Source organism: Pleurodeles waltl, chromosome 2_1, assembly GCF_031143425.1.
Source record: "Pleurodeles waltl isolate 20211129_DDA chromosome 2_1, aPleWal1.hap1.20221129, whole genome shotgun sequence".
Taxonomy (NCBI): Eukaryota; Metazoa; Chordata; class Amphibia; order Caudata; family Salamandridae; genus Pleurodeles; species Pleurodeles waltl.
Genome location: NC_090438.1, coordinates 513,470,480 through 513,491,477, shown reverse-complemented (window position 1 = coordinate 513,491,477; position 20,998 = coordinate 513,470,480). Strand labels below are relative to the sequence as shown.

Here is a 20,998-nt window from a genome sequence, read left to right as displayed (position 1 = left end):
AACATTACTAGAACACCTAAAAGGAACACAGTGACGCTGCCGCATTGGGCACTGTGCATCAGGGATAGTGTTTCATCATCAGTTGAGCACTGGGTGTAGTGCATCTAAGGCTCACCAGAGGCTGAACATTGAAAGAACATGGCGGTGTGCATCATGTATGCAGATTCTCATGCAGCAGGGGATACAGAACTATAGGCGGACCACTCTGATGCCCCCCCTAGCATGTCTGACAGTCCTGGGTTTTGGGCCAGCAGCTTTGTACAAGCTGACATGTTTGCCTATGATCACAATGGGAACTGTTGGCTAACAATGCAGATGCATGCTGATGGTGGCACACAAATACAGCTATCTCTCTTGTAGACTTTCATTAGCTGTTTAGAATTAGACAGGGCAAGATGTAAATAAACATGCATACATCATGTAGTAATTAGCCCTGCCTGTGTTTACTTTTCATTACAAACAATGGTTCCCATGCAGTAAATCTTCAAAATGGTACAGCTGTAAGCTGCTGTCCCTGAGAGGCTGTCCAGGCAACATAATTGCTGTGCATGTATGCAGCCTCTGATATTCCTGTCTTCACAGAAGGAGTATAACCTTTTCACACCTCCGCATTCTACCAAGAAAAACTAATGAAAAGAGCACATGACATTGACGGAACAAAGGGCCAGATGTAGCAACAGACAATTGCCTGACCGACTCACAATTTGCAACTCGCAAAATTGTATGCAGAAAGGTGTCTCAGACACCTTCTGCGACTCGCTATGGGGTCGCAAAGACCCACCTCATGAATATTAATGAAGTGGGGTGCAAATTGCGACCCCATAGTGAGTCCCTGCACTCAGAGGGATGGTGGCCTGCTGGAGACAGCAGACCTCCATGTCTGTGACTGCTTTTTTAATAAAGGAAAACGAGTTGCAATTCAAAAAAATAATGAAACCATTTGGTTTCATGTTTTCAGAGTAGGCAGTGTTCCATTGGACCACTGCCTGCTCTGAATTTTTTTTTCAGCGACATTCACAAAGGGGAAGGGGTCCCAGGGGGGCCCCTTCCTGTTTGCAAATGAGTTACCACCCACTTCAAGTGGGTGTTAACTGCGAATTGCTTTGCGACCGCTTTCGCAGTCACAAAGCAACTCTGCATCGCGGTGCGAGTCGCAAATAGGAAGGGAACACCCCTTCCTATTTGCGAGTCGGATCTCGCAAAATGTGAATCAGCATTGCGATGGCCGTTTTCCATGTTGCAAACTGCGTTTTTCGGTTCTACCTCTGGCCCATAGTGACGAAGCAGAGCTCCATTCCAAAAGCATGATACAATCAGAATTTCTACTTTTCGACATGTATCCATAAGGCTTTGTCTTATTTATAAACGTCAAAGCTAAAACGAGGCTGCACACCTACATCATCTGTCAGGTGTTTCTTGTTCGCATACTGTAGGGTAGTGATTCTCAAGCTGTGGTCCAGGGACCCCAGGGGGTCCGCGAAGCCTCCACATGGGGTCTGCGACTGCTTAGAAAATTAAATAATATTAATAAAATGCATATAAATAAAGTGGCTAAATGTACAATTGCACATTTTAAAATGTACTTAAAAGGTCAAGGAATATGGACGATGTGTGACTTCAAATGAATTTAGAAAAACTCCAAACTTCCTATTAAATATTTTTTTAGGTATATTTGTTTACAAATTTGTTGAATGTGTTATTATTAGTGTATGTATTTGAATGCCTGTTTCTGTATTTTTTGTGTATTGTTTTTCAGTTCAAATCATCGACCATGTTTAGACTGGGGTTCCTGACTTCCAGGAATGACTCAGAGAAGGGGTCCCCGGATTCCAATAATGATTCAGTGGGGGTCCTCAGGTTCCAGTAATGATAAAGTGGGGGTGCTAATACATGCCTTCCATCCACTGCAGTGCCAAAATTTATATTGTCTCAGGGGTAGACCTGCCTGATGCCCCCACCCCTTTTTTGTGTTGCAATTGTTACCTTTATCCTATCTTTAATCATGCAACCCTTAGCCTATTTAAAATAACTTATATTGACAGTGTAATGTTGTGCTAAGTAGGGATTCAATGTAGTGGTCAGCCGGTGTAGCAGGTTGTGTGGTGTTTTGCCCCATGCACTAGTTGTATAGCCAGAGGGAACGAACAGTGAACCTGGCCAGCCTATCTTGTTTTGCTTGGAACATAGTTTGGTCCAGTTGACATCAGCAACTATAATAAATGGGGCCCACCCGTACTGTTTGTGGGCAGAATCCTGAAACAAAAGAGCCCATGTCTGTGTTATTCTTTGCGCAGCTGCACGCCGCCCAGGGCCTATGCTCCATGTAATAGGATGTACTGATTTTTTTTTAAGTGGATGATGCAGCAGGATTAGTTATCAAAGGTCTTTGAATATTTCAGGTGAATATCAATGATGATGAATTTCACTAAAATCCTGCCTCCCATAACTTCCTGTTTTATATTTTAATAATAGGTGCCTGTTGTGTGACACTTTCCCTGGTGCATCAGAGAGCGCTACCTTCGCAGCAGAAGCCAAACAAGTATGAAGTAAGTGGATTTCTCCTAGTAGGCTTTTCAGCAAGCTCATCAGTGACACTGCCTGTTATCCTTTAGTGAAGCGAACAACGTGTGTTTCTCCCTAAAGCTTTGTAAAGTAATTAGGGTTTTTGTAGATGCCAAAGTAGACATTCCATGGGGTAGAGCCCTAACTTTTAAAAAGCTTGGCTATGGATTTCAGACACACGTGTTGTGAATGGGCCATTGAAGGCAACGGCTACCCTTGATAGACCTTTGGTGTCCAAAGGACTTAATTTTGAGGGTCAAAAAAACAAAGTTTGAAAATAAAGCGCTTGAAGACTACATCCGAGCACTGACTGTGATGTATACTTTTACTGGCGGCCAATATGAATTCCTGAAGACTGGACTAATGTAACATACATCTGAGGTTCCTCAGCTCTGTCCAAATGCAACATTTTAGATCCTTCAAGCTTTGGGGTTCATTTTTTTTTTTTAAATAAATAATATTCTTTCATGGTATGGCCCGAAAGCGGTAAGACACATACGACACAGTGGCCTCAGCAAGCCACGACAAAATATACAAAGAATTAGTAGACAAACATAGCAAATACAGGCAAACATACGAACTAACCATACATTCAAAATAGGAATGTAGCAGAGAAGATAAAAATAAGTCTTAAATTGTTGGAGCCTTAGGGTGGAGCTACAGATACTTCAAGAGTTGAAATCTCGGATCCCTTGATTATGCTGTCTTTGTAGAAGGGACCGCCCCATGATCTTACACCAGACCACGTGATAAGTGATCCCCGCCTCCCTCCACCCCACACCCTTCCCAACATTCTGCCCCATGCGCGGCGGAGCCGATGGGCTGCGTTTCCAGGGGGAGCTCTAAAACCCCAAACAAATACAATACGCTATACAATATAAAAGTTATCACAATTAAGCCTTCATGCACATAAACAATTGTACATTGCATATTTCGTAACCCCGAGTAGGGTGTTCTTCCAAAACAAGCTCGCAGGTTGTTCTGTACTTAAAAGTTGTCTCTGCAGAGAGAGAAGTATTCGTTTCACATCTTTCTGTGACTTCCGCTTTCGCAACTTTAAAGTCTACTCTTATCTTGGGGGCGGTGGGGGTTGTCGTGGTTTTGCCACCACAGGCCTGAAATAGTGAGTGGCGAAATGTATAACTGCAGCAAGAGAAAACGCTGGCAGAGAACGAGCAACGAGCAGGACGGTGTTCTTCATCGCTGGTACCTGTGGGGGAGAGGGAGCCGACCCGGGCAGGCACAGGCGAATCGAGATCAAAACCCCCCGGGTTAGTGGAAGTCCAAGGTATGCACTTGTTTCATCGGCAGACATTTTATTTAACTTTTCCCCGTGGTCATTACCAGCCGCATCAGCATTACAAACTGTGCTCAGAGCTTCAGCAGCCGAAATCTACATGCATAACACCGTGGAGAGGCATACAGTAATGCACAGATACTCGGAGTCCCACGGGCTGCAGCCCCAAAGCTTGTAATCTCTGTCCTTTTCCCACCAACTGAATTATTGGACTTCTGATAGCGTGTGTTCTGGGGCAGGAAAATAACTGGGATTATTCTGGGGGACTCACAACGAGGCCCCAAGAGATAATTTTGTGACCTAAGTAGGGTGACCACTCGTCCGTAAATTTCATGGACTGTCCATAATGCATTTGTCCGTAATTTTAGCCTTTTACCTAAAGGGCAAGGGAGGCAGGGCGAAATTACTGGCAGATCAGTTTCCCCAGCTGGACTGGAAGGCAGGGAGTCTCCTGTGCTCTGAGGGAGGGGCAGACAGATAAGAATCAGACCTTCTTGCCAAGGGGTCTCCTTCCCTAAAGACATGCAAATGTTCTCAACTGGTAAATCTGCAAATACAAAGGGGCTTGAAAACCTGCATTGACTTTACTAAAAGGAGTCACTTGAAGTTTTCTGGTGGCAAAGATATTTCTTTTACAGAGGCAATGTAATGGTGTTCCAAGGTGAGCTGTGGAGTGTGTGGTTTTAATGGAGTGTTTATAATTTTTTTTAGTACTAGGTATAAACTGTATATTATTCAAATCTGTATTTGGGAAGCACTTTTTTTTTTATTTAACTGAAATGTATTTTATCATTTTTTAGCAGCCTTTATTATGATGTAATTGTATTTTTCACAGTTCTTTCAGGTACCTCAGTACCTCATAGTACTCACAAACATTGGCAAAGCCAATAGGTCTCATCTACGAAAGAGTTGTTGGCTTTGCTAATGTGTTTTAGCCATTAGCCATGTTATACACCAGAGTAGCTGCTGTTCAGCATGGCTTAAAGTTAGTGGCATAGTTGTGTGGAGTGGAGTAGAGTGGCATAGGAGCAGTGGCGTAGAGCCCAGTGGTGCAAAGTACAGTGCAGTGGGGTACAGTGCAGTTGTTAACAGTGCGTTAGCGTAGAGTGCCGTGGTTTAGAGTGGAGTGGCGTGGGACAGAGTAGAGTGGCACAGAGTGCAGTGGAGCAGAGTGGCATACAAGTGAGTAGCAGAGAGAGCAGTAGTGTAGAGTGGTGCAGTGGCATAGATTGCAGAGTAGACTCACGTTGCAGGGAGTGCAGTGGCGTTGTGTAGAGTGGTGCAGAGTAGAGCAAAGTGCTGTAGAGTGGAGTGATGCAGAGTAGAGTGGCAGAGTGCAGTGGCATAGAATGCAGTAGTACATAGTACATTGGTGTATAGTACAGTGGTGGAGAGTGCAACGCTGCAGAGTAGAGTGTCAGTGCAGTGATGTGGAGTAGAGTGGCACAGAGAGCAGTGGCGTAGAGTATAGTGGTATAGAGTAGAGGGCAGTGGCATACAGTGCAGTTGTTTAGAGTGCATTGGCGCAGAGTGCAGTGGCATAGAGTGGCATGGGGTAGAGTTACATAGAGTGCAGTGGAGCAGTGTGGCATACAATAGAGTAGCAGAGAGTGCAGTAATGCAGAGTGGTGCAGTGTCATAGAGTGCAGAGTAGACTCATGTGGCATAGAGTGCAGTGGTGTAGAGTGGTGCAGAGTGGAGTATTGTAGAGTGGTGTAGAGTATAGTGCCTAGAGTGCAGTGGCATAGAGTGGTGTAGAGTGCAGAGTTGCAGGGTAGAGTGCCAGTGCAGTGGTGTAGAGTGGTACAGAGAACAGTGGCATAGAGTACAGTGGTGCAGAGTAAAGGGCAGTGGCATACAGTGCAGTTGTTTAGAGTGCACTGGTGTAAAGTGCAGTTGTATAGAGTGGCATTGGGCAGAGAGGAGTGGCACAGAATGCAGTGGAATAGAGTATATTGTTGCAGAGTGCAGTAGTACAGAGCAGAGTGGTGTAGAGTATAGCGGTGCCCAGTGCAGTGTTGCAGAGTGTCAGCTTGCGGTGGTGCATAGTGCATTGAACTAGAGTGCAGTGGTCAGAGTAGTATAGAGTACAGTGGCGCAGAATAGATTGTTTCAGAGTAGAGTGCAGTGTCAGAGTAGAGAGGTGCAGGGTAAAGTGCAGTGGCACAGAGTGCAGTGGCATAAAGTAGATTATTTCAAAGTAGAGTGAAGTGGCTTAGAGTGGAGAGGTGCAGGGTAGAGTGGAGTTGCATAAAGTGGCATAGATTGTGATGGCATACAGTAAAGTAGTGTAGAGTGCCATGGCATAGAGTGCAGAGGTGCAGAGTAGATTATAGTGATGTACAGTGTTTTGATGTAGAGTGCAGGGGCATCGAGTTGAGTATTACAGAGTAAAGTGCATTAGCATAGAGTGTATTAGCTTAGAGTGCAGTGGCGTACAGTGCAGTGTTACAGAGTGGCAGAGAGTGGAGTTGTGCAGATTAGATTGGGGTTGCCTAGACTGGAGTGGTATGGCGTGCAGACGAGCAGAGCGCAGTGGTGTAGAGAGGCGTAAAGTGCAGTGGCATAGATTAGAGTGGTAGAGTAGAGTAGAGAGGCATATTGTGAAGTAGCATAGAGTGCAGTGGCATAATGTGGAGTGGTTCCGAATGGAGAAGAGTGCAGTGGCATGGAGTGGAGTAAAGTAGAGTGACATAGAGTAGGGTGCAGTGGCGTGTAGTGGTGCAGAGCAGAGTGGAGTGCAGTATGGATGGTATGCTAACACACTGTCATTACAGACAACACATTTTTGATTGAAATGACCACTACATGTGCACGGACATACCGTTTTTCAAATCAAACTATACTGCGCACAGACGATGTGTGGAAATTGCATCACCTAATGACATGATTTGTTTTAATCATGTAAAGGTATTTGTTTCCAGCACAGTTCAGAATTAACAAAAATGTGCTTGATTTGTACTTCTAATTCTGATATATTCTGAAGTTTATTTAAATGTCGTCATGTGATAGAAAAAACTCTTTCCTAACCCCAGTATCCAGCAAGATTGTCGCATAAATCCTCTCACTTTGAAGTCAGAGAAAGGAAAGTAAACACTAAGTTCCCACCGAAGACAGAGCCTGACATTTGACTTTGTTCTTTCAATGCACAGCAAATATGATAAGATAAGAACAAGATTTACAGGCCTGTTTACAGAAAGGGAGCACTCCGCAGGATACTGTAAATAAGGTTTTGGCAAGGGAAGGGATGAATTCAAGTTGCATAGCCTAAAACAAATAAAGCCAGCAAATTGAAAGCAGTAAATTGTGAGTTACAAACCACAAGGCCAATGGCAAGCAACGGGCAGAATGTATTCACAAGGAAGCACTATGAATTTACTTAAAGTGACAGCTGTGGGATACTTTGTGGGGAAAGTCCAGTATTTTAGTCCATATCTTGCAGAGGTTTGGCCACATCAATCACTCAGGTAGTATGACGAGAAGACCTGGATTGGTTTCTATGTTGCAGGATAGGTCTGTACACCCATTCTATCAGTTTGCCACCATTTCCTATGGTGCAGAGCTTCTGGCACACCTCTTGTAGGGTTAGTGCTAGGTAGTAGACATGAGATAGGGCATTTAATGATTATTTAAGGTGGTTGTAAGTAAGGAGTTGACCGGGGTGAAGGTAGTAGTCTGCCACAAGGGTTTGGAAATTTAGTAGCTCACTGTTCAGAAACAAAGTCCCCAATTTTAAGACACCTGCAACATGCCACTGATGGAGTTGCTCTGAGCACAGCCATCCTGTGCGGGTGGGAAGGCTTAGCAAAGGTAGTGCAGGAGCATAGGGTTTCTTCGTGTCAGTGAGGTTACAGGTTCTGGCAAGGCAAGAGAAAGCCGTGCATGATAACCCCGGATGGTGATCCATAGAATGGTCAGTAGGAAACGATGAGCAGTGCATTAAGCCTTTTTAAAAAGTCTTTACTGGTAAACCCCATCTCATTTAGGGAGGTGGGCAGAAAGCCAGCGAGCCACCCATTGGACCTCTGCAGCTGAATAATAGCATTCTAAGTCCCGAAGACCCAATCCACCCCAGTCACAGTTGGCTTTAGAGTGGAAAGAGCTCCCGATGGCGCTGCAGTGACCAAACCAGATGTGTGGCCTGCCTGAAGAAGGAATGAAGGACGAGCAGGGGAAGGTTTGCAAAATAATACTATCATTGGGGTAGCACACCATCTTCACTAGTTCCACGTGGCCTCTACAGAAAGCAGAAGAGAAGACCAAAAAGCAAACTGGGCTTGGAGGGACCGTTCGCTCTGCCGAGATTTTCATCCTGGAAATCAGTGTAAAAATGGTAGATAATAATCACTAGGTATCAAAAGGTAACTGTTCACTCTGAGATCCAACTGTATATAAAGGCGAAAACAGTGCCATATGTTAAAGAAACACTAATTACACTTTAAAATTTGTAAATTTTGTTTGTGAAATTTACATCCCAAATATTTTGAAGATTCAATGTGTACTTGACACTTAGGGATATCCCAGACCTCTAGTTTGGCTTTTGCTCAATTTCAAAACCATATAAAGACATGGACAAAGCGGGCAATTGCCTTGCACAACCTTGCAATGGGTCTGGCCCCTGCTCACCCTTCAAAAGCACTAACAGCGGACCACTGCACCAGAAGAGTTTGCCAAGGTGGATGGGTGTTGCTTGTTCAACCTCTTGACAGTGCCCCTTCTGTTTCGCTCCTGGTGCAGACAAAACTCCCCAGGTACCCAATATCTTTGAATAGTCTTGGTGGACCCATCTTGTCTGATTTTAGAAATTGTCCCACCTTGTTCTTCTATTCTTTATTTATCCAGTTTTTAGCAACAACCCTTTGAATTACTTGCCGTGGATCTCTCATTTGCTCTCGATTTCATCCTCCTCTTTTATTATCTGTGATTGGTAGTCTGGGCTCCCATTTCTGAGATAAATGTAGAGTTCCAGACATACTCTCTAGTGCAGTGAGACTACAGACAAGTTATGGGTACATCACATCCTGACATTAGGTGTGAGACTGTCGCCCACACTGTCTGCCCTGCCTCTTTAAAAATAAATTAGGTTGAAAGTCCATGGGCGGTTGGGGTAAGCCAGATGTTTTTGTTCAATTTGTTTAAACTAGCATAAGGTTAATTACCTTAATGTTTCCCAAACTGTTTGCAAGGGGTTTTAAAATGTTCAGAAACATAATCAAAATTTTGCTGTTACTTTCTCTTCAGGAAAGAGCAGGTAGATTTGGGTAGGGTGATGGCCTTGCCGCAGTACTGAAGGGCATTAATTTACTACTGAACAAGGACGTAATGTGACACCTGAATATAGCATACCAGGAGGCAATCTCAAAAAGACCACAGTGAATAAATAGTGCTATGTTAAAAAAGAGTAAATTAATGCACTGACAACATAGTGAGGCATGGCCTCTCTTGCGTGTGTCTGTAAAACTGACGTTTTGTTCTTTAATTTTTGTCCTGAATTTTGACCCTTTGTCCTGAATTTTGACCCTTTGTCCTGATTGTTTTACAGTCCTGTCCAGAATTTGCCTCAATGCCAGGTGGTCACCCTAGACCTAAGCGTAATAAGTCTTTCACCACTCAATTACTTATTTTTTTGGGGGGGAAGGATTTCGTATTACTGTCTCTTCTGTCTGTGCCACACTGATATCGATAGACCGATGACATCAAAACAAACCACTCTTTGTATGTGAGGAGATATCACTAGAGCGAGAATGCAAATGTGAAAACCTGTTAATATTAAAGAGGCATTCGCCTTTCACCTTCGATCATACAAAATATCAGATGTGAAGTCTGCTCACCACAGATTTGCAAAGTTCACAAAGTAAATACATGGTGGCACGCTTTTAAATGAAACACACTATGTGTAAACACGTGTTTTTAAAGGTTATGGGATTATCTTGGGCAAAGAGGCAGTACGCATGTTAGAAGCATACGGAATTAAAGGTAATCAAATTCTCTCTGTAAACCTTCTTTGCTTTGTTGATTCATTTTTCACAGACACTGTAATCAGAAGCTGTAATTTGTTCTTTAATGGTTTTTGCATATGGAATCTGCTGGTTTGACCACATCTGCATTAACTTCTCTGTTGAGAATGAGTCGAATACCAAACGTTTATGTCTTCCAGACTGTACAGAACTTCCAAATTTCAGCAATCAGATCTCTTCTGCCTTCAGTCAAGTCTTCAAGGCCACTGACATTCTACCGTCAGACTTGCCTTCGGCCTTCCTTGCCCTTGTTGATTGGTCAGTCACGAAAGATGTCAGCTAGATGGCACTGCTCAAAGTCCACACACCTAAGACCATCAACAAGTAGGCTCCATTGTGTACTGAAACAGAGAAAGAGCTATTGAATTAGGATACTGCAAGATCCTGGTGCTGGCCGTTCACTTCGTTCTCTGCACTACGAGGATGCTTGTATCTGAGTCATGAAGGGCCATTTTCAATTCAGTAAGTCAGAAGCTCAGGAGTCCACCACCTCCACTTTTTCTTTTGAAATGTATAAATACCTGGTGGCCCCTAACCTTGTTCTATAGTGTTGACATCACCAAGACCTTTCCAACAACCTCCTGCCCTTCTTCAACAAACAAACTGCTAGACTCATCATTAACCTTGCTACTGCCACCTCCCCGCTCTATGCACTGTTCTTCCTACCTTCCTCAAGCATACCTTTCTGCACGTTTACCTGATGCCAGAATCTAAAATTACCAAGATACTATAATCTTAAGGTAGACATCACCCCTACTGACTGAATGTCCGCATTTCAGCTCTCTCAAACTACACACCTCAACATTATTAGAAAGGTGCTTTCTGCTTCTAGAGACACAGACCAAAGATGCGCCCTCTTTAACATCATCCACTGTAGATTCCTGCTTAATGCCTTGTCCTTCCGCGTGGGAATGGTACTACTGCACTTGCACGGTTTACAGCCTTCTTCAATATCACATCCACCAAATCAAACTGGGTTCTACTCTGACAGCCACCTGTTATCATCTGTGAAATCCTTAAGTCTCTATCCTGACTTCTTGAATATCTATATGCCCCACATCCAACCTTCTCGAAAAGCACAGTAATTAGTAGTCCAAGTATCCTGAAAGCACCCCATTGCCCAGCAATGTGGATGAGGGCCATAGAGGTCATCACCTGGTTCCAGCCGGTGTTGCGAATACCAAGCACTGCAGAACTAGATGCAACAAAACTGACTGAGTTTGGTCTAGCGGGCTTCTCATTTTTACATTTTCCTTGGTCTGACTCACTGGGACACCCCACTCTATCAGTTCTGGATTCAGGAAAGGAAACCTGTGTACATTGTACTCACGAAGTCTGCATTTTGAAACTGCTTAGCATGTCTTCCCCTTGCTTCTTCCCATAGAATGATCCTGCTGTTGGTGGTAGTGCTGTCACATCTGGAACACGAGAAAAGCATTTCCCATAGTCTCTACATGTCCGCTCCCAGTAAGTTTCAGAGGCCTCAGACTCGGACTTCTCATCACATTTTGGCCTAAGGCGATATGAACTCATCACTCCCCCACCTTTAAATGACTCCACTGGCTCCCAATCAAATAGAGAGCCCAATTAAAAACCTTGTGTTTAGTTCAGAAGTCTCTGCATGGATGTGCCCAAGAAAGCCATAGTAAAGTTTTACAGCCATATTTCCCAGCTAAACATCTGAGTGAATTACTCTGCAGGTATCCGCCCATGTAAACTTGAAAGATTTGTTGACAGATACATCCACGTTCAAGGTTCTGCCCTCTGGAATACTCACCACCTACCTGTGAGACTTGAGAATGATTTCCTAACGTCCTGTAGAGTTCTGAAGACCCTCTCCTGCTTGGCCTATAACTTCATAGCTTAATCAAGCCATAGCGTCTCCTTCTAAGACTGTTGGACCTGTAGTCAATTTCTAGCCAGTGATATACACGGCCACTGGAATTACTCAATTCTGCGGCTATTTTGACTAAATTATGGATTTACTGCATTTAACACCGATGCATCATCTGCTGCATATTTTAACGAAAAAAAATGTTCCTAGCTCAAACAGTTCAAAAGTTACCAAACATATTGGGACATGCTCGTGCACAGTGGAAGACCTTTCGCAAAGGTTATCGGGTCATCTTTCAGTTGCTTATTTCTGTATTTAGTTGTTATATGGGTACAGATGAGGTAAAATCTTGACAACAGACAGTATTACCATATGTAAAAATGACAAAATAAGGAAATAATGTATCCAACAATGTGCCTTTTTATGGCGAATTATTTAGGTTTATTTGCCGCATAATTGAGTCAACCCTGCCACATATTTTGGTGCTCCTCTGCCACATAATCCCAGTGGCCCGGGTGATATGCCTAAGAATAACACCCTTACCTGCATTAAGACTCCTCTTCCTTCTACCTTCTGATCGATGCTCAAGGTCTGAATTGCTGCCCTGTACATATTTGCCGCCTGAGACCATACTGTTACCACGGTGTGCTGGCTTGCAGCATGCGAACACACCTTCATTACTTCATGCAATCCTTTTTGCTCTCAGCGTTCTGAGAAGTCTGAGCTGGGGAGCTTTGTAGAACATTACAAATAAAAAGAATCAAATACTTATAGTATGCCAGCAGCCAATGGAGTAAGATGTTGATCGGTTCTGCTGTGATGTCAGTTGACGTGGTCTGTTGCTTCTTTGCACCTTCTAAGCTCGTGACGCAGTAAGGCCAGTTTTCCCCTCAAAAGATGAGCAGTTATTTCCCTTCTGTGCTATGAGCATCACTCGGGAGTTAGTTGGACAGCTCGTGAACATCCACGTTGGTTTTTATCTCTGCCGCTTTGACTTTTATCGTCTTGAACTGGTCTTGTGTGGTATTTAGTTATATAATTTATTTATGTTAAGGCGTTGCTTCTTTAAATCCAATGCTCTTACTTGTAGGTCTTGGAGTGTCGTTTTCCTGTGGCATAGTTGGGTCCTCCATGGAGTCAGTTGTCTGCTGGCTGGAGAGGGAGGACCAGCTGCAGTCTCCTACTCTGTCAATAAACAAGGTATTCAAGTACCTCGGTGAAGCATATAATATGGCAGTGAGTTTTCTGCCATTAATTCAGCTGGCTACACCAGAAAGCGTATACAATTTCAGAATATATTCTCTTGTCACACGAGAGAACTACGACAGGGGTTGCTGCCATTGGGCGCTGTTGATGGGATTTGAAGGACACATGGCTAGTATTGGTTGATAGTATTTTATTACTGTGTATAGTAAGGACGAACGTGTGTGTTCGTTACAGATATGAGATAAATCTCTTCCTTATCCTGGCTGCCTCTAGAATTCCTTTACTCATTTTGCACTCTTAAGTGGTCTTACTTGTGATGTCTTTCCTTTAAAAAAAAAAGTTTATAAGTTGAACAAGGGCATCATTTCAAATCAAAAGAAGCATTCATTACGCATACAACATCCAATTTAACATGTAGAAAAATGACTTTAAAAATATGTGTTCCCTTTCTAAAACAGTAATACTGCCGGCATCCATCTAAAGTGCAAAAATAGGCTCTATAATACAAAAAGACCGCAATAAAGCATATGTGCATGGCTACAGTAAACATATACCAGCAGGCACACAAATAAAGTGCATAAAGATCAAAGGTGCATTATAGAGAGGGTTAATAGCAATCAAAAGTGCGTCCATGCAAATACCAAATTATTCACCCCAGACCTACAGAAATCCAAACGGCTATGTCGCAGAATGGAAAAAACCTGGCACCTTGAACCTACCAACTCCAACCACATTGCTTTCAAGGATGCCATACGCAAACATCACCAACTGATCCGCACCACCAAAAGGACCCACTTCAAAAACCGCATTGACACCAACGCTCACAACAGTAAAGAGCTCTTCGGCATCATCAAAGAGCTCTCCACTCCCAGGACCTGCTCCAACGAACCCCCGCCATCACAGAAGTTCTGCAACTCACTCACAACCCACTTCCGTCAAAAGATAGAAGAAATCCACAACAGCTTCAACCCCCAGACCCACCCGCTGACTAAAAACACCCACGAACCCAACGCCCCAAGCAACACCCACCTCCTCCACACCTGGACCCCCGTCAACATAGAAGGCACCACCAACACCATGGCCTCCATCCACTCCGGATCACCATCGGACCCCTGCCCACACAATATCTTCAATAAAGCAAACATCATCATCGCTCCCCACCTCTGCAACACCATCAGCAGCTCCTTCGAGTCAGCCACCTTCCCAGAAAGATGGAAGCACGCAGAAGTCAACGCCCTGCTGAAGAAGCCAAAGGCAGACCCAGATGACCCTAAGAACTACCGGCCGGTCTCCCTCCTCCCCTTACCAGCCAAGGTCATCGAAACAATCATGAACAGCCAATTATCCCGGTTCCTGGAAGAAAGCAAGACACTTGACACCTCGCCTCAAGTTGAACACAGACAAGACAGAAACCCTCATCTTTGACTCTAACCCCTTAGCATGGAATGACTCCTGGTGGCCCACCTCCCTAGGATCCGCACCCTCACCCACCACCCAGGCACACAACCTGGGATTCATCTTGGACTCCACACTCAGCAGGTCAACGCCATCTCCTCTTCCTGCTACAACACTCTCCGCAAGCTCCGCAAGATCTTCAAGTGAATCCCTGTCGAAACCAGGAAAACTGTCACCCACGCCCTGGTCAGCAGCCGGTTGGATACGGAAATGCCCTATATGCAGGAACAACAACCAAACTCCAAACAAAGCTGCAAAGAATCCAGAACGCATCCGCCCGCCTCATTCTTGACGTCCCACGCCGCAACCACATCTCCCCCCCACCTCAGAGACCTACACTGGCTACCAGTATCAAAGAGGATCACTTTCAAACTCCTCATCCACGCACACAAAGCCCTCCACGACACAGGTCCAGCCTACCTCAACAACAGACTCACCTTCAACACCCCCACCCGCAATCTTCGCTCCGGCAGCCTCGCCCTCGCCTCCGTTCCCCGCATCCGCCGCACCACCGCCGGAGGAAGATCCTTTTCTCACCTAGCCGCCAAGACCTGGAACTCCCTACCGCTCCACCTTCGCCAGACCGAAGACCTCTTGACATTCAGGAAACGCCTTAAGACATGGCTTTACGACCTGTAGCTTCCCTCCCCCCCAGTGCCTTGAGACCCTAACGGGTGAGTTGTGCGCTTTATAAATTCTTTGATTGATTGATTGATTGAAATTATAAAAGGGACCGAAAATAATACAGATGCTTGAACGGATCTTTAGCAGTCACCAAGGTGCATTCCAATGCAGCAAACCATAGCGCTGATCGGTACCTTCAACTGCACCTAAAACCAGCAAAGTTAAAGTGCATTAACAGTTCTTTGTGCCTGATCCAGGCTATGGAAACAGACAACAGATTGAACAAAATGCCAGATGTGTAGCTAGGGTCATATTGTCAGAGCACAAATAACAGAAGCAACAAGCCTTTGCAATGCACTGGGTCACGCATTTGTTCGAGATAGAGCTATTAGCGTTTTAAACTCCTAACTGGACTTTTCTTGGCACATAAACTAAAAAGTAAAAGAGTTTCACATAAGCGAGCCGACTGCTGCCATAAGCGCGGATCAGACACACAAAAGGAAACAGAAGTTCGCTTGCAATGAAACGCATCGGCAAAAGTGCAATTTTCCATGTAACGGTTGATGTCATGCATAGCGCTCGATTAATGCCCAGCGAGATTGCGCTGCCTACGAAATAAAAAGAAAAAGTAGTCCAGAAACCATACGGAAAAAATCAAGCCTCATATCTTTTCAGTAGTTGGCCGGTGTGCTTGAGGAGGGCTAAACACGGAAAAGGCATGACGCATGCATGCCTTTCACTAATGAAATCAAGCTCATTTTAAAAGGCAAGCCCACAAACCAACCAAACTGATGAGTGTGGTTAAAAGCCCATAGAGAGATTACACCAGGGACAGAGCGCTTTGCATGCTCAATCCTAAAAATTGTCAATTAATATACATCCTTAACACTAGCCATTGCATGACTTATGATGTGCTACTTGTCAAAACTGTAAGCAAATGTGGCAAAGGGCATCTAAATGGCAGCATACCTCTCTAGAATACCCATCCGCCTAGCATAAGCATCCTCAAAGGTCAAAGTTCTCTTCAATTTATCCAACCAATCCTTGACTGTGGGGACATTCGTAGACCTCCAAAATTGGAGGATCAAAGATCAAGCTACAGAAAGAGCTGCTGATACAAAGTATTGTGTATACACAATTTCCGAATATCTTGATACACCCCAAATAAATCTAGCTGGCTTCTAGCGCCTAATCTGTATACACTGACCAAGAATTTCGAAATACTTCTTGCCAAAAAATGACCAGCTTAGGACGACGAAGGAAAGTATAAAGCCAGTCCCCTTTATCGTGATGAGCACATCTAAAGCACTGGTTTGGAATGCCCCAAAACATTTTAATGGATTACATAAGGAATGTAATAAAACGGCCACCATGATAGAAACCCCATCCTGTTAAAGTTTGCCGCTCTAAGGGACTTGTAACCAACCAATAAAATATGCTTCCATTCTCCTGACAACCAGTTCACTCTTCTAATTTATTAAAACGGTTGTTAATCAGGGGCGAATTGAAAAGCCTTCTGAGGGCCCAATACCAATTGTCCACCCCCATCAATTCTGTATAAAATAATAATTTAAGGAAGGCTCGAATTGTGTCACTCATTGCGTGACAGTTGCTTATAAGGAATCTAGAGATCTGCAAGAACTCATACCAGAAACAATATGAAAATCGCCCAGAACACGGTACCCACAGGAGTTCCCAAAGCTAAGTGCAGCTCCAGAGGTCTGCAAACCTCAAACATTACAATTGCACAGACAAACAAACCTGTGACATTCTGGCACTTGTCACTTTAACGTGGCTCCGCGCCCGCAAAACCTTTCCTCTAAAAACTGTAATATCCAGCCATTCGGCTTGATAGCATGAAAAAACAAATCTGGTTACGCTAGTCCACCTTTATCCTTTCCTAATTGAAGAACTGAATATTTCACCCTGGAAGTTTTACCATTCCACAAAAATCGATTAATAAGGGAATCTAGATCTTGAAAAAAAAAAACTCATTAATTTTTTAGAGCAAGTTCGAAAAAAGAAATAATTGCAGAATCGACATTTTAATTAGGGATACTCTCCCAACTAACGTCAATAGGAGAAGCTCCCACCTAGTAAGTAGAATTTACAACTTTATCTAGCATAGGTCTGTAATTTAGCTTAAACAAGTCAGAATACTAACTTGTTACAAAAATACCTAGAAACCAAACCAGCGCTGCAAATTATACTGGTCCTGTAAGTCTAGAGGCAGAACAGTCAATGGAGCATTAATTAAGAGGGACTCCGTTTTACTGGGGTTAATCTTATCCCCCCCTACCTTTGTGTATTCCTGAATTAGGACTATATCGCTTTCGATATTTGCTCTATTAGGTTTCAAATAGAGAACTATGTTGTCGACGAATAGCTTGATCTTAGACATACCCTCAAGTGGAGGCTGAATAGAATCCGCATTCCAGATTCTTGCCGCCAAGTTCTCAATGAATAGGGCAAACAGAATAGGCGACATTAGGCACCCTTGTCAGGTACCTCAACTGATCTTAAAAAAACAGCTTCCCTAGCGTTAACTTTACCACGAACCTACACTCCTGATATAAATTATGGAGTATATCGACTCCTGGATCTTGGAATCCAAACTTTTTCAAAATAAATAATAAAGCCTCCCAGTTCCACAAATTAAACAGCCTTTTTGGTGTCAAACAATATGATTTCTGCTGCTTCTTGGTGGTGGTTGAAGACGAATTCATTTAATTAGGTCAAAAAATGAGTGTTGGCCGCCCTCAAACTATTTGGCAAAAAAATAAATAAAAAATGGTCTTGGTGGATCAATGCCTGGCCTAAGGCTATGATGAACGACACCCACACTTTTGCAAATAGCTTGTAGTCAGTATTTAACAGACTGATTGGACGGTACAAATTCACATTGCTGGATTGTTTACTTTTTTTTTTTTTTTTTTTTAAACTGACTATCCCCGACACCTTTGAAGCTAGACGTTATTACCTCACCATCCCTGATTGAATTGAATAATTCTGTTGGAAAGGGGAGGCGTTCTTCTGAGAAAGTTTTATACACCTCAATAGGTACACCATCACTCCAGCATGCTTTGGCACTAAGCTTATTCTGCAAGGCTGCTACCATTCTCGCCTTGTAATACTTGCTAAGAGCTTTTCCTTTTGTTCTATATCCAGTTGTGGGAGACAAATGTATCTAAAAAACTATTCAAGGCTTACTACTGGTACTGTGTGAGCACATTAATAAACAGCCCTGTAGTGTTAAAGGAACATTTCAGCTTCATTGTTATCTTCAGTCCAGACTGTTTTTAAAACCGGGTCTACAGTTTTTGTTATATGTTGTGAGTTTCACTTAACCCGCGTAGACCAAGCTAGAAATCTGCCTTTCAGTTGACTTTCCTTACATTGTTTTTGTAAAAAGCATCTTGAGTTATTGATCTTCTCAAGAAAAAAAGTCCCGTATTTTTTCTTTTGCCACTGAAACGTGTGCCTTTAGCCTTCCCCTTTCCCCAGATTTTGCCCTGCCTAGGGCCTCCTGAGCCATATCAACTGCCATCTGTAGCTCTCTTATTTGAGCATTGAGCTCTTTATTTTGTTTAGACTTGTACACTATCAGTCGGCCCTGGAATGTAGCCTTAAAAGCCCTCCACATAGCGATGACTGAGGACGTCTTTTGATTTTGCTAAAAAAAGCTCCTGAATAAAAGTCAGAGTCTCAGACGGTCAGGCCTGGTCTGACAAGAGAGATTGATCAAATTGCCACCTTGGCCTAACAGAGTCTAATATTTCAAGCTTCAATTGAATATAATGCAATGAAGTGGTCAGAGAAGGCATTAGCCAGTATACCCAAATCACACCCGCTAAGGGTCTGCAATACTCGAAAGAAATCGAGCCAAGATGCAGAGTTCAGTTGGTGGGGAAAACCCATATACTGCATCACCTGAGGATGATCTACTCACCAGGGGTCGTCTAGATTGAAATCCTGCTTCATTATAGCAATAGTTACAGCAGTCTTGGGCTTGCACTGTTTTTTTTTGTTTTGTTCGAGGTATCCAGCTTCAGCTCTTGGATAAAATAGAAGTCCCCTCTGAATATCATAGGTCTATCTGCCCCCATAGCTAGATTTGATAGATCTCTTAAAGGAACTACCTCATCTGTTAAAGGGCCATAATAGTTAACAAAATTGAGGGGAGCTGCTTCCACTCCGACCTTCAGCCAGATCCACCTCCTGTGCCTATCCCTAAAACATCTCGCACCTCCTAGTCTATTGAGCTTGCCAGGTAGATTTCTGCACCACGCATAGCACACCCATAGCACACCCACCAGATGCAAAAAAAAACCTGGGAATATTTCTTGGGCATAGCAATTCTAGTAATGTTTTCTTTGAGGTGTGTCTTTTGCAGAAAGACAATTTCCGGACTAGCAGAGGACAACCACTTTATCATGGCCCCATGCTTCCATTTATTTAGCACCCCGTTGACATTACAAGAGATAACTAACATTACAAACTATTTTTCACAATTGCTGCACTTACTAGGTTGGCCTCGCCTGTCACCCTCCCTAGTCGAGAAATTGAAAATACCTGCACCACTTACATAAATCCAGTTTAGCAACAACGAAATACACAGGATGTCCATTCCCTGATGCCTCTGTTCATTTTTGTCAAAGTTTGTAACCCCTGTGCTCACCTGACCCACCCATCCAACCCTTCACCAGTAGTGTGAATTCTATATTCTGTGACCTGCTGTAGGAGGCTGGACTGGCTTGTAGTGGGTATCCCTTATTAGTGTAGAGGGGTGTCTAGCAGCTTAGGCTGATAGAAAAGGTAGCTTAGCAGAGCAGCTTAGGCTGAACTAGGAGACGAGTGAAGCTCCTACAGTACCACTAGTGTCATATGCACAATATCATAAGAAAACACAATACACAGATATACTAAAAATAAAGGTACTTTATTTTTATGACAATATGCCAAAGTATCTCAGTGAGTACCCTCAGTATGAGGATAGCAAATATACACAACATATATGTACACAATACCAAAATATGCAGTAATAGCAATAGAAAACAGTGCAAACATTGTATAGTCACAATAGAATGCAATGGGAGCACATAGGGATAGGGGCAACACAAACCATACACTCTAGAAGTGGAATGCGAACCACGAATGGACCCCAAACCTATGTGACCTTGTAGTGCGTCGCTGGGACTGTAAGAAAACAGTGAGGGTTAGAAAAATAGCCCACCCCAAGACCCTGAAAAGTGGGTGCAAAGTGCACCTAAGTTCCCCAAGGAGCACAGAAGTCGTGATAGGGGAATTCTGCAAGGAAGACCAACACCAGCAATGCAACAACGATGGATTTCCTGACGAGAGTACCTGTGGAACAAGGGGACCAAGTCCAAGAGTCACGATCAAGTCGGGAGTGGGCAGATGCCCAGGAAATGCCAGCTGTGGGTGCAAAGAAGCTGCCACCGGATGGTAGAAGCTGTGGATTCTGCAATAATGACAAGGGCTAGAAACTTCCCCTTTGGAGGATGGATGTCCCACGTTGTGAAGAGTCGTACAGAGGTGTTTCCGTGCAGAAAGACCGCAAACAAGCCTTGCTAGCTGCAAGGGTCGCGGTTAGGGTTTTTGGATGCTGCTGTGGCCCAGGAGGGACCAGGATGTCGCCAATTGCGTGAGGAGACAGAGGGGGCATCCAGCAAGACAAAGAGCCCACTCAGAAGCAGGCAGCACCCGCAGAAGTGCCGGAACAGGCACCCGAAGTCACAAAGTAAGGTCCCACGACGCCGGAGGACAACTCAGGAGGTTGTGCACTGCAGGTTAGAGTGCTGGGGACCCAAGCTTGGCTGTGCACAAAGGAAATCCTGGAAGACTGCACAGGAGCCGGAGCAGCTGCAAAACACGCGGTTCCCAGCAATGCAGTCTAGCGTGGGGAGGCAAGGACTTACCTCCACCAAACTTGGACTGAAGAGTCACTGGACTGTGGGAGTCACTTGGACAGAGTTGCGGAGT

The 20,998-nt window shown here is 44.0% G+C and overlaps 1 protein-coding gene across 4 annotated transcripts in view; it reads left to right on the top strand.

The window, feature by feature from the left end:
* The window catches only part of LOC138265847 (ETS-related transcription factor Elf-4-like), a 258,940-nt gene that overhangs the window by 72,964 nt on the left and 164,978 nt on the right, over window positions 1-20,998 (top strand). For 2 of the 4 annotated variants that reach the window (XM_069213944.1, XM_069213951.1), the window contains exon 2: window positions 2,473-2,546. The gene's annotated coding sequence lies outside the window, so the exon portion shown is untranslated. Of the gene's footprint in view, window positions 1-2,472; window positions 2,547-3,717; window positions 3,851-4,473; window positions 4,521-20,998 lie in introns of those variants that run through there. The other 2 variants (XM_069213969.1, XM_069213961.1) reach the window with 2 other exon arrangements.